The following is a 25,553-nucleotide window of genomic DNA, read 5'->3' on the forward strand; positions in this document are numbered from 1 at the left end:
ACCAAAAAGGCTAGCAAGCATATAAAGAGATAACCTAATTCACCACTAGATTTACTAAACTACCATTCTGGACAATGTCAGGCATTAGTGGAACCGTGGGAATATGGGAACCATTATGTACTGCTGGTGGGATGCAGCCTGGTCAAGCTCTTCTAGAAACCACTCTAGTAAAATGAATCAAATGCCAGGTAGTATACCTTATGAATGAGCAACCCACCTCCTGCATATGTATCAAAGAGGAAAAGCACACAGATACATCTAAAAACATTTAAATTTTGCATTTTTTTTTTGAAGGAGAATTTTTATTATTTTTATGTATGGAGTACTTGACAGTGTACTCAGCCCAGTTTGATGGCCAGTTCTTTAGCCTTTGCCTTTTCCAGCTTGGTAATGTGAGCCACCAGCTTTGGGCCCAGTATGTTGCCTCCCCAGTGATGGTGGATCTCATAATGTCTGTCGCTGTGATTAGTCCATATAGCTTCCACCAGCTTAGCCAGTGCTCCCTTGTCTTCCGAGATAACCTGGGTGAAGGCAACGATGGTACAGGTCTTCCTGTGGACCAGACGCCCCAGGCTGGCCTTCTCCTTGACAATGCAGTAGGGAACCCCCATCTTATGGCACAGGGCAATCACTACCATCTTATGGCACAGGGCAGTCACTACCATCTTATGGCACAGGGCAGGCAGGAAGACAATCAGTTCAATGAGATCCATGTTATGTGCAATCACTACCAGCTGAGACTTCTCGTTCTCCACCAAATTGGTGACAGTATTAACCCCTACTTGAAGGACAGGTGGCCCCTTTGCCAGCAGCTTTTGTCTCATCCCAAGCCAACAACCTCTGCTTCTTTTGCTTTGCCTCTGGTATTTATTTGTGGGCCAGCTTAAGCAATTGAGAAGCTGTTTGGTGATCCAAGGCCTGAGTGAACTGGCTAATTGCAGGAGGCACTTTCAGGGGCTTATAGGGAATAGCCCTTTGCCATTGCAGCCGAATGTATTGGGGCCATTTGACAAAGTGAGTGAGGTCCTTTTTTTGGCTGAATGTCCTATCCAGTGCCAGACTTCTTGTTCTTTTCTCAAATAAGGGATTTACCCCCTTCTCAGCCTCCTGCTTTCTCACAACAGCAGGAGCCGTTAGCTTTCTTTTTCTTCTTCATCTTGGGTGGGTGGCGGGAAGAGAGAGCTGGCTACACACACATACACATACACACACACACACACACATACACACACACACATATGGTGGGGAGTTGGAGGCAATTGAGTTATCTATAGCTGGGGGACTAGTTAAGCAAAACAAAACATGGTGGATTTCCCTGTGGAATGCTATGGTGTACTTAGAAGCAACCAGCTAAATGTATGCATAGCAACATACGCAGATCTTAAAAAAACAGTGCTGCTGACAATCTAAAAATACACATACTTCATATTTTATAAGAATAGATATAAGTGAAAGAATATGTATCAAACATGCTTGAATAGTTGCCTATTTGTTGATGACATGGGAAATGGGAGCAAGTATTGACATAGAGAAGAAAGGAAGAATGGAAGGAGTGAAGGAATGTGAGGAAAGGAGAGAAGAAAGAAGAGAAAATGAATGGGGACTTTTGTGGGCCCGTGATAACTTAATGCCATGATTTCTTCAATTCTCTGTAGGAAAGACTAAAACAAATGAGCCAAAACAAACACAAACACAAACAAAACAAAACCCTTAGGAAGTGCAGATTTCCAGTCAAAATGGTGGAGTAGCTAAATGATGTGCTTGCCTCCTTTCACGCTCACATTAAAACAACAACTAAACTACAGAAAAACCATTATGGAGAATTGCCTGAAGTATAGGTGAACAGAAGTCCTGCAAATAAGGACATATATGCCTTGAGACTGGTAAGAAAGGTGAAATCTAGAAATGAGTTGGTCCCATACTCCTGTATGGTGGCTAAAAATCATAAGGGATATCTCAGCTATGAAGGTACCCTTGGGGGAGTGAGGAGTCCCAGCCCCACACCAGATTCCTCGGTCTAGAGTTCCAGTGCTAAGAAGAGGAGTCCTCAGTCCTCATAACTTCTAGCTGTGAAAAACGTCAGGGATTGTGGCCGAGTGAGACAAAGGGCTGCTGTAGGCCCAGGTATGCCTTTTAAAGGGCCCACACCTGGACTTATTTGCTGATGGACTCATGCACTCTGAGCTCCAGCACTGGAGCAATAGCTTAAAAGGAACCAGGGACGCATGAGAAGGAATTAAATAGTCTGGTATCAAGGCAAGGAGTTTAGGGGAAGCTTTCTCTCAAAAAGAAGTGCTGGCAGATGCCATTGTTGAGCCTTCCCCCTTCCCAGCATGTAGACACAGGTGGTCACTACATCCGAGTCTCCATCAACTTAGCTTATACTGATCGTCCCACTCTGATCATTCCCTGAGACTTCACTCTACCCAAATGGCAGGCCCACTCAAGCTGATTCTAGTGGCTTTTCCCTACAAATGGCCTGTCTTGGTTCATGCTGTAGTTTTCTAAAATTTCTCAAAGCTTCATAAAACTCAAACAACTGAAGTTGACCTAGACACACCCCATACCTCTTACTGAGCAGCCCCAAACTCAGCACTAGTGGCAGCCAACCTTTGTTTGCTGCTTAGCCTCCAAAGGCACCTCCAATCCCAGAACAGATGGTGGCCATCTGCAGATTGCTTGGTAGCTCATGCCAAGTGGCCCTGGGCAGAGTACAGGCTGTGTCTAAACTAGGCCTGTGGTAGGGCCCCTCTCAAGAGGCCCTGAGGCCAGTATATCCAGTAGCCTGTTTCAGACCAAGCTGGTATACCACCGAGGGCTGCATCTGCGGATGACACACCCAAAAGGCAGACTGGGCAGACATCAGAGCCCTCCTAATGTGAATCCTGCTCCACAGGATCAGGCCCTGGACAACAGTTCCTCCATTGTAGTCATGGCCAGTCTTTACAACAAATCAGCTCATGGGTCAGTCCCTCCCATTGATGAGCAAACAGCAACCAAGGATCAACTATAACAGGTGGGTACATATAACTCATACAAGAAACAGACCTGGAGAACCTGATTTGAGTGATCAGGGAGATTGCACCACTGGGCCACACAAGACAACTACTACATAAGGCCACTCTGCTAAGACCAGGTGACATAGCAGCTCTACCTAATACATAAAAGCAAACACAGGGAGGCAGTCAAAATAAGGAGACAAAGAAACACATCTCAAATGAAAGAACAGAACTAAGCTTCAGTAAAAGAACTAAAAAAAAAAAAAAAAGTGAGATAAGCAATCTACCAGATGCAGAGTTCAAAACACTGGTTATGAAGATGCTCAGTGAATTTTGGGGGAGAGTAGATGAACTCTTTAACATAATGAGAACTTTAACATAAAGATAGGAATGAAAAATGGAGATCAAAAGCATAGAAAAGAACCAGTCAGAAATGAAGAATACAATAACCCAAGTGAAGAATACATTAGAAGGGATCAACAGTAGATTAGATAAAGTAGAGGATCTACTCAGCAGTTCAGAAGACAAGGTAGCAGAAAACACCCAATCAGAACAGCAACAAGAAAAAAGAATTTAAAAACATGAGAATACTTTAAGGGGCTTCTGGGACAACATCATAGGGATAAGAGAAGGAGAAGAGAAAGAACAGGAATTGAAAACCTATTTGAAGAATTAATGACATAAAACTTCATTAATCTGGTGAAGGAAATAGACATACAAGCCCAGGAAGCACAGAGTCCCAAACAAGATGAACCCGAAGAGGACCACACCGAGACATCATAATTAAAACGCCAAAGGTAAAAGACAAAGAGAAAAATCTTAAAAGTAGCAAGAGAAAGCAGTTAGTAATCTACCAGGGAATTCCCCAAAGGCTGTCCGCTGATTTCTCAACAGAAACTTTGCAGATCGGCATGAAATATTCAAAGTGATAAAAAGACCTACAACCAAGGTCACTCTAGTAATAGCAAAGCCATTACTGACAACTGGACAAATAAAGAGTTTCCTAAACAAGAAAAAGCTAAAGGAATTCACCACCACCAAATCAGTATTATAAGACATGTTAATTTCTTCAAGAAGAAAAAAAATTTTTAATATGAATAATAAAATAACAATAACAACAATTACTTTAAATGTAAGTGGATTAAATGCTCCAATTAAATGATAGTATCACTGAATGGATAAGAAAATAAACCCTTATATACCTATATAAGGTGTATAACCCTTATATATCTATATAAAATACCTATATAAGGTACCTATATAAAATATCTATATTAGGTATATAAGGGTTATATATACCTATATAACCCTTATATATTAGGTATATAAGGGTTATATATACCTATATAAAATACCTATATATGGTATATAAGGGTTATATATACCTATATAAAATACCTATATTAGGTATATAAGGGTTATATAGGTATATATAACCCTTATATACCTATATAAGGTATATAAGGTATAACCCTTATATACCTATATAAAATAAACCCTTATATACCTACAAGAGTCTCAATTCAGATCAAAAGACACACACAGACTGAAAGGAATTGAAAAAGATATTTCATGAAAATGGAAACAAACAAAAAAATAAGATGGGGTAGCAATACTTAAACCAAACAAAATAGACTTTAAAACAAAGGCTATAACAAGAGACAAAAAGAGACACAGTAATCTCACTTCTGGGTGTTTATTTGAACAAACCCAAAACACAACTTCAAAGGGACACGTGAATTTATATATTCATTGCAGCATTATTTACAATAACTAAGAAATGGAGGGAACCTCGGTGTTCATCAATGGAGGAATGGGTAAAGAAGAAGTGGTACATAGATACAACAGATTATTACTCAGCCATAAAAAAGAAAAGAAAAGAAAAGAAATTTTGACATCTACAACAACATGATGGACCTAGAAGGTATTATGCTGGGTGGAGTAAGTCAGAGAAAGACAAATGCCATATGATTTCACTTACATGTGGAATCTAAAAAACAAAATAAACAAATAAATAAAACAGAAGCAAAGTCATAGAGAGTGAAAACATTTTTTTAAAGTTTATTAAATAAGATTTACTGAGCACCTATTTTATATAAAACTAGAGTATAAACAATTTATTGGCAGAGGTTAACGGTAAAAATGCCAAGCTGGGATGATTGGAGTTATTTTTTCTTAGTATTTTATTTTATTTTGTTATTAGTTTCAAGTATACAATACATTGATTAGACATTTATATAGTTTACAAAACGATCTTCCTGATTCCTCTATCTTCCCTCTGGCTCTACGCATTGCCATTACATTACTGCTGACTGCATTTCCTCTGCCATGTTCCCCATCCCTGCGACCATCTATCAACTACTAATTTGTACTTCTTTAACCCTTCACACCTTTCTCCCTGCTCCCAAACCCCCTCTCTCTGGCTGTCACCAGACTGTCCTCTATATTTGTGAGTCTATTTTCAATTCCTTTGTTCTGTTTCTTAGATTCTGCATATAAGTGAAATCATATGGTATTTATCTTTCTCTGACTTATTTTGCTCCACATAATAATCTCTAAGTCCATCCGCATCGTTGCAAATGGTAAGATTTTATTTTTTTATGACTAATATTCTATAGTTTATAAGAACCATAACTTCTTTATCTAATCATCTGTTGATGAACACTTAGGTTGCTTCCATATCTTGACTATTGTGAATAGTGCTGCTATGAACATAGGGGTGGATAACTCTTTATGAATTAGTGTTTTGTGTTTTTAGGATAAATACCCAGAAGTGCAATTCCTGGGTCAAAAAGCGGATCTATTTTTAATTTTTTGAAGAAGCTCCAGAGTGTTTTCCATAGTAGCTGTACTATTTTGCAATTACACCAACAGTGTATGAGGGTTCCCCTTTCTCCACATCCTCACCAACAATTGTTCTTTGATTTATTGATGATAGCCATTCTAACAGGTATGGGTGATCTCTAATTGTAGTTTTAATTTGCATTTCTCTGATGATTAGTGACTTTGAGCATCTTTTCACATGTCTTTTGGCCATTTGTATTTCCTCTTTGGAGAAATATCTATTCAGATCTTCTGCCCATTTTTTAATTGGATTGTTTTGTTGTCATTGAGTTCTTTACGTATTTTGGATAGTAACCTCTTATCAGATGTATCATAAGCAAATATCTTCTCCAATTTAGTAGGTTGCTTGTTGTTTTGTTGATGGTTTCCTTTGCTATACAAAAATTGTTTTAGTTTGATGTATTCCCATTTGTTTATTTTTTTCTTTTGTTTCCCTTGCCCAAGATGATATGTCTAAAAAGAAATTACTAGTAGCAATATCAGAATTTACTGCCTATGTTTTCTTCTAGAGATTTCATGGTTTCCTGTCTTACATTTAAGTCTTAAATCCATTTTGTGTCTATTCTTGCATATGGTAAAAGAAAGTAGTCCATGGTCCAGTTTTATTTTTTATTTTTTTTGCATATATTTGTCCAATTTTCCCAGCACCACTTATTGAAGAGACTGCTTTTACCCCATTGTATACTCTTGCCTCCTTCGTCATATATTAAATGCGCGTATAGGTGTGGATTTATTTTGGGGCTCTCTATTTTGTTCCATTGATCAATGTATCTGTTTTTATGCCAGTACCAATGCTGTTTTGACTGCTATAGTCTTATAGTATAGTTTGATATAAGGAGTGTGATACTTCCAACTTTGTTCTTCTTTCCCAAGATTCACCTGGGTATTCGCGGTCTTTACGGCTCCATATAAGTTTTTGGATTATTTGTTCTACGTGTCTGAAAAACACCTTTGATATTTGATAAGTATTGCACTGTATCTATAGATTGCTTTGGGTAGTATGGCCATTTTAATGATGTTGAGTCTTCTTACCCATGAGAACAGTATATGCTTCCATTTATTTGTATCTTCTTCAATTTCTTTTTACAATGACTTATAATTTTCTTGGAACAGGTCTTTTACTTCCTTGGTTAATTTGATTCCTAGATATTTTACCATTTTTTTGACGCAATTATAAATGGGATTGTTTTTTCTTTTTTAATTTCTCTTTCTGAAAGTTCATCATTGGTGTACAAAGATGTCACTGACTCTGAACCTTAATTTCATATCCTGCAACTTTATTGAATTCATTAATCAGTTCTATGGGTTTGTGTGTGTATGTGTGTGTGTCTGTGTGTGTGTGTGGAATCTTTAAGGTTCTGTATATACAGTACCATGTCGTCTGCAAATAATGACAGTTTTACTTCTTCCTTTGCAATTCGAATACCTTTTATTTCTCTTTCTTGTCTGATTGCTGTGGCTAGGACTTCCAATACAATGCTGAACATAAGTGGTGAAAGTGGGCATCTTTGTCTTGTTCCTGATCTTAAGGAAAATGCTTTTAGCCTTTCCCCATTGAATATGATGTTAGCTCTAGGTTTCTCATACATGGCTTTTATTACATTGAGGTATGTTCCCTCTATTCCCACTTTGCTGAGAGTTTTTATCATAAACGAATGTAGCATTTTTCTGCATTTATTTATATGATCATATGATTTTTACCTTTCAATTTGTTAATGTGACATATCACGTTAAATGATTTGTAGATTTTGTACCAACCTTGCATCCCAAGAATATATCCACTTTCATCATGATGCATGATATTTTTAATGTACAGCTAGATTCAGTTTGCCGATATTTTGCTGAGGATTTTTGCATCAAAAGACAGAAAACATTTTGATGGTTGCCAGATGGGAGAGGTTCTTGAGAGTGGGTGAAAAAGGGGAAGGGTTAAAAAATACAAAAAAGTCACAGAGGTGTTAATTACAGCATAGGTTATATAGTCAATAATATTGTAATAACTATATATGGTGTCAAATGGGTACTAGATTTATCAGGGTGATCACTTTGTAAGTTAAATAAATGTCTAATCACTATATTGTACACCTGAAACTAATATAATATTATATGCTAACTTTAAGTAAAAAATAAAATATTAGAAAATAAACAAAAAAATAGGAAAAAAGAAATGCAAAGTACTCATCTTTGCTCCTTCTCTCATGTACCACAACCTGGCCAGTTTCCCCTAAACATCTCTCCTGCTCCTGAAGCTCCAGTGGCTCTACAAATCTCCAGAGGAGATGACAGGAAAGAAGGAAATTTATTCTTCTTAGATGCCTTCTTAACTCTATCTTAGCAAAGACCATTCCACTCCAGACCACTCTGCATACACTCCCGGCCATCAATTAGGGAAGGGATTAGTCAAATGGATCAGGAGAGTACAACAAACTAGATGTTTTAATTTATTTAACTATGTGTGTTTTCCCTTGGCAAAGTGGTTATGGAGCCAGCCCAGGATGATCCTGGTGGAAGCATGGTTCTAAGGGAGGAAGCACTTCGTGCCTCTTATTCTGCTGTAAGAAACATTTCACATCACCCTCTTATGTTGGTTTTGATGAAAAACAGCATACCCTGTAGAAATAAAGGGAAATTTTGCCTTGGAGGGTCATCCAAAATGCTGTTTGGAAAGTAAACCTAACGAGCACATTCTCTAAGTTTACTTACAGTTCTGCAGCTATCAATAACAAAGACAATTAAATTAGCTGGGTCAAAAGTCCATTTGAACTGAAGAACTCTATTATAAAATTAAAGTTTGTGGAAAGTGGCCCTTACCAGCCCTTCTCACAGGAAATTGATGGAGAGGCTCTTTGGGTTCGTTAAAATTCAGAAAGGATTAATAGCTCTCATGTTGGAGAATATTACTCAGAGAGAGTGCACAGAGTTTAAAGTACTCCACACATGTAAATGAGCACTGGTTTCATTCTTTCATTTTAGATGTTGTGGGGTTTTTTTGTTTGTTTTATTTTTAAAGAATCAATAAAGAGGAATTTGGGAGGGAGGAGGTAACTCTTCTAAAACAGCATATTCTTACTGCTCAAATATGGTTTATAATTTGCTCCATCAAAGCCAGAACAGTCAATAAGTCAAGATGTGGCTTTAGCTGCGTCTCAGAATAAACACTGGGTTTTTTCATTCACTGATCAAATACAGACTTCAAATGGAACTGCAATGTTCTTTTGTGTGGGGAAAAATAATGGATTACAAGCAATATCTCAGGGTTTTGGAGGCCACCCTAAGCATAGAGGGTTGGCAAGACATTTTCTTTGTCAACTTCAGATCACCCTTGCATTTCTTTTCTAACTCAAGAAAAAATAATCAAAACAAACAAACAAACAAACAAATAAAAAAATATTTCCCTGAGTCTAGTAGCTCTCAATGCAGCTTGAAAAGTGGAGTTTTGTTTCTTTGAGGTTGGTGATCTGGCACCCTTCGTACAGATTTCTTTTACTCTCCCTTTCACCCTCTTTTTCTCATATTTCTTCCCCTCTCTTTTCCTTTCTCCCTTTCTTACTTTCTTTTCTTCTTTCTCTCAATTAAAACGGCTGGCTTCTAATGAGAATTTTCTTTTAGTAACAGTTTAAATTCCCAATGAATTAACATTTATATCTTACACAGAATTCTCTCCTTGACGCTAAACTAGTATTTCTACTTGCCTCATGGAATCTCTACTCAGCCATCTCACATTCCACAATTCTAGTACTGACTGTATTCTCAGTCTTCTCAAACATGCCCTCGTTTATGTTCTCTACTGTTCATTTTTTGTCTACCCACTGTTCCAATTTGGAACAATGGAAAAAACTCCCATTTGCTCACAACCTGGATCCATACCCAACCTCCAGGATTCTGCGTCCTCCAACAAGTTACATTAAATCTTTAACCTCATTTTTCTCATCTGTAAAATAGCCATCATAATGATACCTACTTCACAATGTTTTAGGAGTAAAATAAGATAGCCCATGTAAATCACATCACAAAGTACCTGGCACGTAATAATGATTCATGAATGTGATCCTAGTGCTATTTTCCTTCAAATTGTCTTTTATATCTGTTTTATCTACTCTGCTATTATCTTATGAAAAAGAAGCTCCCTCTCTGTCTTCTGCTAACCAAAAAAGTCTTCATTTGATCTGTTCATTGCCTTGCTCCCAGTGTAGTGTCAATGCTCTAAGACGTTAGTTGTGTTATCATTATCTTTAAACTGAAGTATAATCTTTTAATGAGGGCACATGTGGCACTTCACACTGGCCCCACCTATTATCTTGCCTCATCTCCCACTTCTTTCCCAATTAGCTCCAGACACAAGAACCTCGAGCAGGCCCCACAACAGATTGTGAGGATTTGTTTACAAAGTGGTCATAAGCCTAGGTTGGTACAATAAAGGAAAGAAAGCATTTGTTCATTCTCTAATGATCCCCTTTTTCTGACTTTCTATCTCTCCTAGGCACATGCTGCCTGTGAGGATCTTCTACGTCTTTCTCTAAAGAGTTGTAAAGTTTTTCCCATGATTCTACTAAAAATTTCAATAAATATGTTGGATTTAGTGATGCAATTTCAATCATTTGTCACATGAACTTCATTTTCCAGTTTACCATCAGTTATATCAGTCTCATTTATTGCACTCAAAGATAAAAGCGTCCACTAATGAAAAGGGAATTTTGAAAAGTAAATATTCAGAATTAAGAAAAACATAAATAGAAATTCTAATATTATTCACAGATGTTGAAATAGTTAATTATTACTCTTTAATGAGAATGAGGTCTACTGTATGTTACTTTAACTTTTCCAGAGCATTTCTGTAGACATTCAATCTTCTCAACAACTCTCAGTGGTATGCAGGGAAAATATATTATCTTTACTGATGAAGAAATTGAGACTCAGAGGTTAAATGACTTTTCAAGGTTATAGAATTTGTGAATAGCAAATCCAAGCTATCACATCATCTGCTTCATAATATACTATGCTTTCCATATTTTTTTTCACACTGCCATTGATATATTACTCCTGCCGGATGTCATGCCATCACTGAGTCCTACACAAGAATTACATGTGCTAGTAAAAATTTTGTTAAAAATTTCAGAGAGCCTTTAAAAAATATTTACATATTCATCCCTTGGATTTTTATTTTATAATAAAAATACATGCTCATTATAAGAAATTTGAAAAATGAAAATTCTTTTTAAAAAAGTATAATTTTCCCATGTAATGACAAACATAATATTTTGGTTGATTCAGTTTTTTACTTTTTTCTTAGCTTGACTTTTAGTTTGCTTGAAATTGTTATGGTCATAATTATATTCAATATTGTATTCTACTTTTTAAATGTATTTTATCACAAACATTCTCTTATATTTTGAGAAATAAAAAAATAATGCATAAAAATATTCCATTTATGGCTCTATCTAAATTTAGTTAAATCATTCATTTTAGTCATTTTCTATAATTTTTATTATCCTTTGATTACTATATTTTTCTCTTAATCCTTGATACCACATCCCCAGAAGAAGAGCAGACATTAAACATACTTTTCCTTATTTATAATCTATGTATTAAGGTAATAAAATTCAAACTCAAAATTAGTGGAAATGGTTGGTGCTTTATTGAGATCAGAGCATTTGAATAAGGACATCACACCAACCCAGACAGAATAAGTCAAAGTGGCATTAAAGCTTCTGTTTGATTCACTTTCATAAACCAGTAGGGGATATTAATAAGAAATGCTCTAACCATTGGGGTTTTAGAGAACCTGGAAGCCACAGCTTGATTTCAGTTTGGATTCTCCAGATCCATCTTCCAAAATGGCATGTGTTCCATAAATCTGTAGATACTTTACTTGTCTTTCTGAACATTAATTAAAAGGGCTAATTTTTTTGAAGCATCTTGTCTCCCTCTCTTGGTCCTCCACCATTGGAGATAGGGTCCCAATGTCTCTAACAGCACCATGAATGAGAATAGGCAGTCAAAGAATATCAGATTGACATCTAGTTCAAAGAATTAAAAGTATAAGACTGTCTCGATTTGAATCCTAGGCTTTTCCACTATTAGGCATTCTTTAACCTCCCTCGGTAGTGACTCAGTAGTCCAATTTATAAAGTACTAATAATAATAATGCCTGCTTTATAGGACTATTGTGAGAATTAAATGTGATAATCAATGTAAAGCACCTAGAAGAGGGCCTAACATACTAAAATACTGAATAAATATTAGCTATTATTTTTATCACTTCATTTTATGGAAGCAGGAATGGAGGCCCAGGGCCAATAAGCCCGTCCAACTATTTTTATATTAAACCAAACTTAAAAGAAACATTGACCATTCATTTTATAGATACTTAGCTTGGATTGGGAGAAAATGATTGTACGATAGTTTTGCAAAGTTTTGCTTTCTATTTTTAAACTTGCTATCTTCAAATTGAGTTCTTCCCAGAATTTGTAAACCCTTGTGTATTATAGAGGAAATTGAATCAATAAATTTCTGATTCACTTACTCTTAACTCATCAAACCATCATTAGAGTTATTTGGTGTCTGGGGAAGGCTTACGTGCCTGCATGTGCGGAGGTGTTCATGTCTTCTTTTTCTAAACCAATAAATCTTTCCCAGCCAGCCATAAATAGCAATGAAATGCCAAAGAAAGGAAGCAGCTCTAAACCCAAAATGGTTTAAAACCAAGTGAACTTGTTCTGGGCAATTCACATTCTCTCATTCTGACTTAACAACCCTTGATTTTAATAGATAAGTACTCTCATTCCAGAATGTGTATAAGTTCTTCCAACTAATATTTATTGAGTGTGTAGTGCGTGCCTAGGCACAATTCTGTCAAAAAGGGAAACATTAATAACTTTTTCAGTTCCAAGCTGTTTTTTTGTGGACATCCTCTGAGATTAGGACTCTCTTGCTTGGGAAAATGAAAACTTTCAAAGGGCATTTGAGATACGGGACTTCTTCAGCAGTCCAGCTTTGATTCCATGATATTTAGCCCTGGCTCTTCCAGCTTATTTATTCATGGCTTTGGCCCTGCCAATCACACAACAATATAGATTCCATCTTTTAGATTTCTACTAACCTCTCCATCCATTTTGACCTACTTTACCCTACTGGTTCTGATATCAGTTCAAATTTGGCACTTCTCAGGACTCTGACTTTTCAGTTTTCTAGTTCTAACATGCACCACTGCTAGCAGAATGGATTCTCTTAGATTCGGTGCTCATACATCTGTAATAGAGGCTAGAAAGAAATAGCAGCAAGCATGATAGGCAGAAGTGTACCAAAAATGACAAAAAAAAAAGAAAGGAAATGGAAGGACCATGTGGTTTCCCAAAGTTAGAATGAGTGCAGAAGTCTCTCAAAACATTCCTAGAACTGGTTGTTAGTGCTTTGCTCAAGTCTGAAGAGGCTACAAGTCTAAATATTCAGGCAAAATAAGAAGTTTATGATTTTTCTAAGGCCATGATGAACTAGTTTACCCCAGAATGATGTGGCCCAAGAAATAAGAGTGTTATTTATAGATGTGCACCCAGAAATTCTTCATATTCATTCAAAGCCTTATTTAACTTTTCTAAGCCTCACTGTCTTTAACTGTGAAATTAGTATCTAACTCCTAGAACTTTTATAGGAATTAAATGATTTTTTTTGCATGTTATTCATTTAGAACTTACTAAATATTCAATTAATGTTACCTACTAATATTATATTTTATTTGCCTTAGAGTAATAGGATATTGAAGTGAATCCCTCTGGAGGAGGAAAAATATTCTATTTTGTGTTTATCGAGAAGCGTCAGTTGCTTGAATGTTTACTTACTAAACCATGGAGATAGGTAGACTCAGCCATAGTTAACTTTTAAACAGATAGAAAGCATAAACAAACATATAAATAAATAAATGAAGTAAATTAAAATGCTAAGCGAAACCAGCGAGTCTGATTAGTAGCAGCATTCAGGATGAGGTCGGCCTTTCAACCTGTAGGCTGCTAAGAAACGCATCTCTGCTAACAGTGAATTAAAACATCAAGAAAAAGGCAGAACTCAAACAAGTAATGTCTGGTGGAACTGTGCTGAAAACCTGACATAAATAAATAACAACATCTCTTTGTAAAGACTGAAATACTCAGCATAATGTGCCAAGAAAGATAGAAATTCACTCTCTGCTCACTATGAATGCAAATACAACATTACTTTGCAAGGAGGACTCCTGTTTTATGGAGGTAGAGGCAGAGATCTCATCTGGGGTTACGGTTTCTTATACAACTTATTTTTTTGAGCTGGTGAGAGTTCATAAAAAACACTTTGATAATATATGGGAGATAACAGGCCACCCACTGACTCAATGAATTATAGATTTGAAATAACCAGAGCTATGGTATCGGTTGTAGCAGAGATCCTAAAACAATCTGCAATTTTGATGCAGGATATCGTAAGAGAAACACAGGCATTTGAGATATTGTACTGTAAGGATTTCTAGGTTCTTCTGCAGTCACATTTTTTTTTGTAAATATGCCTATGAACATATTATACATATACATATATTTACATTTACCCATATATGTATGTAAATATTTATAAATAGTACATGCAAATAAAGTTCCCGACTTATCAAAGTAATAAATCTTAAATATAGAAGTGCAGAAATGTGAGACAAAAATCAAACTGAGGGGAGTGTTTGGAAGCAAAATCTCTTTTGGTCAGTGTTGAGTGTCAGATGACAGAAAATGCTCTAGCTAATGCAAGCAAAAAGACATTTAATATAAAGAATAAAAGGCTCATGCTAACCTTGAAGAACTTTGAGGATCAGGCTCTAGGGTGAGTTTCTAGGAAGAACTTCCAGACCAACACCATGGAACTGGCTGACGGAAGAGTAAGTATCTTTGTCACCATTAAGAATCTAGAGAATAATTCAGAAACTAGAAAGTTTGAAATCCCTTGCCACATACCTTAGGAAAAGTCTCTGGGACTATTCCACCTCTGCTATGATAAATCTGCCACAAATGCCTATCTCCTGCCCTTCATCTCAGCCTCAGGCTAGACCCTGGGTCATCTGCTTCTTCAGAAAACCCAGCATCTCCATGATTGTGCTGCTACAGAAGGAGCAGAAGCAATGAAAGGTTAGCCTTATAGAAGACACCCTCTGACTTTAAAATTTCTTGCATTTGCTTCTAAATGGTGGGTCTTAACCCACATCCAGAAATTCAGCTGCTACAGAGTCCTGAAAATTTTCTGAACTTGCTACAAAGGGAGTCACACTAGAAAGGTATGTTAGTTACAACTTTGGGAACTTCCTGGGTGAAATCTGAAACCAGCCTCCATATGTGGAGGACAAGGAGAGACAGACGAAAGACACGAGTCACTCCAGATTGGTAGGTGGCAATTTTTATAAGGAAAGGAATTTACACATGAAGCTTGTCTTAGGCAGCCATAAGACAATAGATCTCTGTACTTACCTACCAAAATCTTGAAAGTTTATGTAGAGGCTTTAGTGAGGTTCAGTCACATTTACCACCCATGTGGTCTCAATAACACATTGCTCTCAAGGCTGCATCCTTGAAACCCCTGTGCCAACAGTGAATAGAGTGTATATTCCAAGGACAGGGAGGGGGTGAAGAGTATACGATTGCCCCAGTCCAGTTCAAGGCTTACCCAGTGGTCATGTCCTCTCAAGCATATCGTCCAACAAGATGTTGAAACGAATATAGGTGGAAGCAATTTGCGGGATCTGCCCCAGTGCCAGTCCAGACAGAGGAAACAGCAAGAACAAAGACAAGAAGGCATACAATTGCATTCCACGTTCAGTAACAGAAAGTAGTTCTTATGTGGCTTGAATATAGAGTGGATATTAGAGAATTATGGGAAAGTTAAACCAGATAATGAAAGAAACTTAATGGCCAACTAAGAACTTCGGATTTTGTCTAGTAGGCTCATAATTACCATTTCATTTAGTAGAGTCATACTTCAGACATTCATATATTATTTGCATAACTTTTACCAATACTATATACTATTATTTACTTAATATTTGTTTCTTAGAGTGAATTTAAATAGACTCGGTGTTTTTACTTAGCCTTATTCTAAGTAATATATCTATGAAATTGCAGATTTGATGCGCTGGCTATATTTTTTCCTAATACAAATTACAATAAGTGCAAAACTTTTTAAATTAAAAAAAATGTACACATCACCTATAATTACCTTCTGTGTCACCAAAAGTTATGAATACCATGCTTTGGAAAATGCTATAGGCAAGAAGAAACACTGAGAGCTTTATAAACAAACACAGATGCAACAAAATTAGATATACATTTTAGAAAGATACTGACAATGAATAGGATGGATTGGAATAAGTTTAAAGGTATAATTCCAGGTAAAAACATAATATTATTTGAATCAGAGTAATGTCCATAGGAATTAAAATGAAAGAACAGAGTTAAAGAGATTTCAGAGCTGGAATGCAAGGGATTTGGTGACGGACAGATTTAGGAATTCAGAATGGTAGAGTAGAGTGGTAGCTTAGCTGACAGCTAACTATTGGACAGTGTTACATCAAGCTAAGATAGTGAACAGCAAAAGATTTGATTTTAGAATATGTATATGAAAAGTCCAGTAGGACATGTTGAGTTTTGAAGTGCATTTGGGATATAACTAAAAATGAATGCCTTGATAGCTATCAATGTGTGTCTAGAACATAGGAACACAGTCTGCGATAGGGTTAGGTTTGTCGAGTCATTGACATATGCAGTTAGTTACTTGGAATCTTAGAAGAGAGATGAGCATTGTGGAATTTAAAAGCAGGGCAGAGTAAGGGGAATCAGCAAGAAAGACTGAAGAAAAACTAGGAGAGTGGTCAATGAAAGCCATTAAAGAAGGAAATTTCAAAAAGGAAAGAGCTGTCAAAGTCAAATATCAAAAAAATGAGACTGAAAATAGACCATTGGATTTGACCATTAGGATATCAATGTTCTGGGATTGAACAGTTTACATAGAGTTGTCAGAGCAGAAGTTATATTTTACTGAGCTGAATAGCAATTGGAATGTAAACAAATGGAGATGGAAACTTTAGAATGGTGGTTGTTAACCAGCTATGATTTTGCCCTCCAGGGGACATTTGGCAATGTCTGGAGACATTGCTGGTTGTCACAACTAAGGAAGTGCTACTGACATCTCACAGATTAAGGCTGTGAACGTTGAACATCCTAAATTGCACAAAACAGCTCGCACAGCCAATAAAATTATCTGGCTCAAAATATCAATAGTGTCAAGAATGAGAAATTTGAGAATGACACAAAGCCTTCAAAGTCTGGTTGCGAAAAGAAGAGGAAGAGGGTGGTGGCTTGTTATAGAGATAGAATGAAATGTTTTCTTAGGATTTGAGCATAAAAGGGAAAGGAAGGAGAAGGTGAATGAGAGAGAAAGAAAATAAATAAAGACTAAATGGTCAAGTAATGTTTGTTGCAGATAGCAGAGAATATATTCCAAAGCATAACTGAAGGATACAACTTAGACTGCAGAGGGATTTTCATGACTCCCTCTCTCTTTTAGAGATAGGGTAGAAGACAAAAAACAGGCAAAAATATGAGTATAGATAAAAAATAGAGGAGGGAGAATTAGGGAAGTTTATGGCTGGGAAGTAAGAAGCTAAGTTATCGTTGGGAGGGGAATAATGTAGAAAATGATAAATACCACAGATGTTTAAGGAAGATAGAAGAATTTGGAGCAGTAAAATGTTGGGATTACAAAAGAGAGCAAATAAGAGACATGTAAGTAATTCTTAAACAGTGCTAAAAAAAAGGAGTTGAATTTTGAAATTACAATATTGTAAGGGAACCAACTTAGATGATAATATGATTTTCTCAAGCAACACTCAGCAACCCAAGAACAGCATCAGAGAAAACAGATGTTTGCTAGGATACAGGACTTCTCAGAAAGATACACTCACCAAAAGAAGATTCTGGTTACCAAGTGGTTAAATATGTTTTTGGAATGATTGTCTCCACCACAAGTCATGTCTAAAATGTAGTTGTATACTCCCAAATACCTAGGCTCTTAAAAGATTGTCAATTAATTTAAAATAATCTTTGTGGTCAGAAATAATATCTCTTGCTAATTACTCTTCAGCAATAATTTTAATTCCTTCTATCTTTTCTGTTTCTGCATAGATGCTAAATAAATCAGGGATAATTAAATGATGAAGCTGATAATCTTATCTGAATGTAGAGTTAGAGTGTTCTTTTACTAAGTACTATTCTTTGGTCCTGCATTTATTTCATTACATTTTTAGTTTTGCACCGAAATTGCACTAATTTTCTGATTCCTTATTTCCATTCTTTTCACTATTTATTCTGTCTGGCTGATTTGTTCATTTTATTCCCAGTGCTTCATTTGTTCTTTGTCCATAGTCTCTAGGCTCTTTGTGACTCCAGGTTTTACATTGCAAAACCTATTAATGATATAGCTCATTTTGTGGCGAGTGCTACATTCTTAAAGCATTTACAAAAACAGCCGACAAATCCTCAGTTGTAATTAGGTCAAATAATTCTAGAAAATTTCTTTTGTTCACTGATTCTATGGACTCATCATGGCCTTTTAGAGCTATTTTTTTTTTTTTTTTTTTTTTTTTTTTTGCTGGCACACAGATAATTGCTTTTATTACCATCCTCAAATAACAACGCTTTTCTTCTCCACTCTTTGTCTGGAGCTGCCCATTAGCTCACTGACACCAGAGTTTCTAAAATGTTGTTTTTTGTCCATAATTTATTTACCCCAGAAATTATAGTCGAGTTGCAAGCATCTGGTTTTCAGCTAAGGTCAGCTATTTTCTAATCCAGAACCCTTATCTTTTCAGTTAAGCATACCGGAAGTTCAGGTGTATTCTAGATAATACAGAAAGGCACCAATTTGGAGGTATACATTTATAAACTAGGAGACCATTTCTTTTAGTGCTGATTTATGCTGATTTAGTGGCTCAATGATCTGCTCCCCTTCAGTTTTCTCAAACTATGATAGGTACCAGATGATTTGATTCTAATGTTTGCTCACCACATTATTGCAGACCAAAGCTTAGTAAACAGATTCTTTGAGTTTTCTTAAACCAGAAGTAATTTTCTCAAACTATTTGTACAAGCTCAATTATGGAACAGTTATAAAGCAATTCCAGTTCTAAAGTTTAATCAAATAAATCTCTTAATCCATCTAACTAGTGTAATCAATTATATTTGGCTACCATGCAAGTAGACTTCCTCTGATCAACAACAGTTATTGTATACAAACTAAAATTCCTATTTCTCAATAGATGTATCTAGGATTCTGTTTTTTTCCTTGAAGACATGGAAGGTTTGGTATGTAAATTTTAAAAATATTTTTGGGGAATTTACCAGTTATAGTGGGATTTGATATTTTTTTCTTGTTCATCCAACATATCTTTACTCATATTCATGGTAATGATCTCAATGACTTTGCTTACATATCTACCCTACCCTATTCAGGCCTTAAGATTTTCAGGCCACTCAGTTTCAGAATTTGATTCTAATAGATTTAAGCCAATCTTCATGTCTCCTACCATTGAATACCAGGTGAGACTAGAATGAACACTTAACCCAATCAGGACAATCAGGTGCAAAAAGACATTTGCTTGGGTCTGCAGGGAAAATAATTTTCATTTTATTCTTCAGGATCTAATAAAATAGAAGCTTTTTTAAAAAAAAAAATTGTATTAAATAAGAAAGTACAGTGGTTTGGAGCAAACACTTGAGATGTATTTCCTGGTTTAAATCATGGGTACTCCATTTAAATCATGGGTTTAAATCATGGGTACTGACCTTGAGCAAGTTATTTAATCTCTTTGTCCCTCAATGTTCTCATACATAAAATGGGAATATTAATTATTCCTATCTATGTATTTGAGGATTCCATGAGCTAATACTTAATCATTGGCACATAGTAAACACTATTCAAGAAAATACAATTTTATGATGCTGCTACAGCCATTTTAGGAACAAGCACTCTTAGGAAGGGGTAGAAATTATGGAAGGTAGAGAGAAGAGACAGAAAGTTGAAACTTCAGTGACAATCTTAACTCTTCTGAAGCCTAACCCTGGGCTTTTCAGTTATAGAAGTCATAAATTTTTGATTAAGCTCTATTGACTTTATTGATTAAGCCTGTTTAAGTTGAGCTTTCTGTTACTTAAGGTATAAATATCCCTAACAAATCAGCGAAATGTCATCAGCTTTAATTAATTTTAATTTTAATTAAAAAAAGAAACACTAATAAGCATCTATTGCCTTGAGATATAAAGATAAATAAGGCACAGATACTGTCTCACATTAACTACATACTTATTGAGTTTTATTGTACATAAGGCAATGTGCAGTCATTCAGAGCATCTTTCAGAAACCTAAATAATTATGATGCAAGATAGAATGGTATAAACTCTTTAACACAGAAATATATAAGTTCCCCTGGAAATTCAGAGAAGCCATGTGTAGATTGGGCTATTCGGTAAGTCTTTTTAAGGCAATACCATAAAATAATAGACTCTTCTCTAAATGTTATTCACCTATTTATTTCTTTAAGAAACATTTATTGAGTACTTGCTTTGTGCCAGACTTGTGCCAGAAAGTAGAGATGAAATAGTAGACAAAATTAGATATGATCCTTGCTCTCATGGAGCATCAATGCGAAGGGGAGTCATTAACCAAAGAATCATATAATAATACTAAAAATACAACTCCGATAAGTGCAACGAAGGAAGTCCACAGAGCTCCAAAAGTATGAGATAAAGCAAATGTGAAGTCTGTAAGCAGATTATTCACATTTTATTTAGATGAGGAAACATCATATCAAAGAGATTCACTTGCCCAAGGTCTCCCAGCTAGTTGATATCAGAGCTGGAATTGGAACCCAGTGCCCTTGAATCCTTGCCTACTGCTTTCTTCATTATATCAAACACTGTGCTTTTAGATAACATCATGGATTTTGATTTTAAATGATCCTAAGCCAATCATGATTCCTAGTAAAGATTTCATTCTCAGAAAACATAGCATCTGTGTCTCATGGTCAATTAATATCAATACTGTTAAGAAAATTATTTTAGTAACAGTCTTCTTGCAGTAAGATAGTAATGCCATACAGCTAGAATAAGGTATTTTGTAACAGCATAAGAAAGGTTAAGCACTGGGAGGGTGAGGGAAGACGAACATCTGTAATACATCCTCAATACTAAGTTAAAGTCATTTCCTGTTGCACTGGCCAGAGTCCTTGTCTTTCCTTGACAGACTAACAAAGAATAAAAACCAACCCAAATTATGCCTACTGGAGGTCACATGTGGTGTAACTGGACTTTTTGGCTGAAGTGTTGACATGTGGCAATTTTTTAGAAACAAATGATTATTAAAGAGGGCATGACAATCAACACAAATAGGATACAATTAGCATGTGTCACCACTGGTTTCTAGTTAGAAACATCTTAATAGATAACAGATAATAAAGGTCAGTGTATTGAGACATGCTCAGTTAATTAGGTCTTTGTTGTAAATTATTTTAATCTTGTTTTTCCTCTTCTTTCAAAGATGCCACTGCTCCACGGGAAGAGTCAGGGTCCTTTGTATTCTTTTTGGCTCCCCAGTTCTGTAAAGAGAGTTCTAAAATTTTTCCTTACAGTTTTACCACTTTCTTTGCAAAATAGATTTTTTTTATTGTATTTTTCATGCTCAAGGTATCCCAAAGCAATTTACAGTAATGAGGTTTCAAATCTGGATTGACGATGGCTCAGTAGGCAATCATGTTAGCCATTACATTATTCAAGGCTAGCTTATACCCAGCCCCGAAATTAAAATGTTTCTTCACAAGAGGCAGATTTTCCTGGGATACATAGGTAATTCTTCTCTCTCTCTTCCCCTTTCTCCCTATCTCTGCGTCTCTCTGTTTCACTTTCTCTATCCCTCTCAAACCCACTTACCCAGCCCAGAACGCCTGCACTGACAGTTATCAGATGGAGATAAAAGGATATGATATGTATCACTTTCATGCAGACATCTAATAATTAAGGAAATGAATTTGGAAAAGGCTTCGAGCATCTTGGGAAAAAATTCAATACAAAGAAAAAGGAGAATGCAGCTTACACTAGGTCTGCATATCGGTGCTGCTGCCAGGGCTGAATTTGTCTCTAAGAGGACTACGAATTCAATATCACTTCTCTTGAACACTCTATACTTGGGTTAGTAACCACTCCTAAGTGCTCCAGAGAAATCTCCAAATACCTAGCTTAGCTTTTATATATGCATTGTGTTTTCTTATTTATACCCCTCAGTAGACTGTGAACTCTTTAAAGGCAACAGCCTTGTCCAACTTGTTCATTGTTGAACCACAGTGCTCAACATTGCCTATAGTAGTTGCGTAGTGAGTATTAGTGAGAAGAGAAAATAAAGAAACGATGGAAGGAAGAAGGGAACAAAAATAGAAGGGGAGGATGGAGAAGATGTAAAGAGAGGAAGGAAAGAAAGATAGTACAGTTTTATGCATAGAGTGGAATAGGATAAGATTTGGTCTGATTCTTTGTAGTCAATCTAGAATACCCAGGTTGTAAAGACAATACAATGTATATGTTTCACCTTCCTACTGCAGAAATCTCTTCTATCACAACTTTAGTGAAAGGTCATTCAAACTCTTTGACTTGCCAAAATAAGCCCTTGATATTGTTGAAAAGCAATTATTAAAACATTTTTTTCTCAAATTATACAATCTGTCTTCTGCAAAATTTGTGTTTTTGTCTCAGTTTATACCTCTGGCATTCAACAAAGTAATTCAACTAACTCCTTTTTGTACATAAGAGCCTTCTGATAATTATAAGGTCTTCCAATCTTTGATCTACCCTGGTTACTATTCTGATCATTGTCTTTTGTCTCTGTTTTCTCTTGAGTACTGGCGCCTGTTATTGTAAAGGATACTGTAGATGTATCTTCACTCTAAGAACACATGGCACCATTCTCTGCACTGATCAGAATCCTGTACTTCTATTCATGCAACATCCCTTCTTTGGTTCCTTCTGAGCATCTAGTTTTCTAAAACTCCAAGTCCTTTTTACAATAATTTTTATGAAGCCCATTAATTCTGTGAAGTCTATGGGAGTATATGTAAGTGCAAGGCACTAAGAAAATACAAAGGAAAGCCATCAGTATCAGCTTTTGGTGGGAGGATAAAAGGCTTCCTGGAGGAGGTGATATTTAAGATTAATTTTGAAAGATGTGTATTTTAGCACGGTTAAAAAGGAAAGGCCAAGAAAATTTCAGGCTAAATAAATGACATAGCAATAGCTTTGAAGCATGAGAACAAGTGATGTATTCTTTCATCTACTCTATTGAATTTCCCTTTCATCTTGTTTCTATCACAAATTTGAAAAGTACACACTTTATTTTACATCATATCCAAATTATTGATGGAATATTTAATATATGCCTATGTTGGCTCTTGCATGCCATGGTATGATAAGAAAATAGTTAACAACAACAAAAAAAAAAACAAATGATCTAATCAAGAAATGGGCAGAGGACCTAAACAGACTCTTATCCCTAGAGGACATACAAATGGCCAACAAGTATTTGAAAAAATGCTCAACACCACTAGTTAATAGGGAAATACAAATTGAAACCACAATGAGATATCATCTCACACCTGTTAGAATAGCTATAATCAACAGGGCCAGTAATAACAAATGCTAGAGAGGATAAGGAGAATAAGGAACCCTCAAAGACTGCTGATGGGACTGAAAATTGGTACAGCCACTATGGAAATCAGTATAGAGGGTCCTCAAAAAACTAAAAACTAAGAATTGATCTACTATATGATCCAGCAATCCTTGTACTGGGTATTTACCCCAAAGACTTGAAAACCCATATCCAAAAAGATATTTATACACTGATGTTCATAGCAGCATTATTCATAGTGGCCAGGATATGGAAGCAACCAAAGTGTTCTACAAGAGATAATTGGCTAAAGAAACTATGGTACATATATACGATGGAATATTACTCGACCATAAGAAGAAATGAAATACTTCTGTTTGTGACAACATGGATGGACCTCGAGATAATCATTCTAAGCAAAATAAGTCAGACAGAAAAGTTGAAAATCACATGCTATCACTTATATGTGGAATATAAACCTAAAAGCAACAAATGAACAGGAAAAACATATAGAGACTCATGGATGTGGACTATATACTAGTGGTTACCAGAGGGTAGAGGATGAGGGAGGAGGGGAGAAGTAGATGAGGTAAAGGGGGTCAAATATAGGGGAGGATGGGGAGTGTGAAGTGAGTAAAGGGGATCAAATATATGCTAGCTGAAGGAAGTTGGACTTTGGGTGGTGAACACACAGAATATACAGATGTCAAAATATTATGTACACCTGAAAATTATATAATTGTATTAACCAATGAACTTGAACTCAAGGTTCTATTAGATTGTCTGCCCCCATTTTAATGGGCAGAGCAATGACTTTCACAGAGCTCTGACCTATGTTATTTGAGTAATACCAGCTCTGACAAAAATAAAACATAACAAAACAAATTTCAGTGTCTCAACAGAACAGAAGTTTTTTAAATCACTCGCATAGCAGTCTGCTAACAGTTTCAGGTCAATGCACAGTTATTTACCTAATGATACAGGGCTCCAGGTCTCATCAGTCTTCTGGTTCTTATAACAATGTGGCTTCCAAGTTCTTCACACTCATGTTCATCAGACTTGTGAAAGGGGAAAGAAAACACGGAAAAAGAACGCTTACTTTTTAACCTTTTGTCCGGGAAGTGAAACATATTACTTCTGCTCACATTCCTTTGGATAAAATTAATCATGTGATCATGTGAGACTCTCTCACTGATCAACTGTTTCCCCGTTTTCTGGTAGGAAAAGTACAAGGTTTGGCACCTTACTTTGGCCACATGCTTTACCAGTGGTGCCACAAGTTGCACAGGGACCTAGTTATTTTTGTATATTTTGAATACTCTCTAACAACCAATTCAAATACTTTAAATTTTTAAAAATCTTCAACTGAGGAGTATATCGGTGATCTACCCAACACTGAAGTAATTATTTCATTACCTCAAAAGAAGCCCTCTCTTGTAATTATTAACCTATTACTATAAATGAGTCAATTCTCACCAATACACAATTTAAAGTATAACTTCAAAATAATTTGTAAATAATTATCAAGATCATAAAAATGACTTCATGAAAATCTAATCACCATAGAGGCATTTGATATTGCCAGGAACAAACAGGTTTTTTTTTTTTTTTTTAAAAAAAAAAACAAAACAAAAAAAAAAACAAAAAAAAAACTATTGCCCTGAGATATACAACATACACTGTTTCTTCCAAAATCATAAGCAAAATATTTGGCAAAAGAATTTAAGAAACTATGCATATACTAACCAGATTATGATCCATGGTTAATATTATATATTATTAGAAACATCAAGGATACAGTTTGTCAAATGTTTCACTGAAAGGACACAACAGAATTCATAACTTTATCATGATCTACTTTACTCCTAATCCTATTTTAATACAAACAAGCAAACAAAAATCGTGTGCCATGTCTCTGTCACTTACTGAGTAGGTTTTTATCTATGCTGTCTCCTAATGAGAATCAAATTTTGCCAAAGTGCTCAGGAATTATTTCTTGCATTTCAAAAT

The 25,553-nt window shown here is 35.8% G+C and overlaps 1 pseudogene; it reads right to left on the reverse strand.

Annotated features, from left to right (window-relative positions):
• Positions 1-338: 338 nt before the first annotated feature.
• Positions 339-15,520, reverse strand: LOC107519314 (annotated as a pseudogene).
• Positions 15,521-25,553: the final 10,033 nt, after the last annotated feature.

The sequence above is a fragment of the Rousettus aegyptiacus genome, unplaced genomic scaffold (assembly GCF_014176215.1).
Source record: "Rousettus aegyptiacus isolate mRouAeg1 unplaced genomic scaffold, mRouAeg1.p scaffold_m13_p_3, whole genome shotgun sequence".
Classification (NCBI taxonomy): Eukaryota; Metazoa; Chordata; class Mammalia; order Chiroptera; family Pteropodidae; genus Rousettus; species Rousettus aegyptiacus.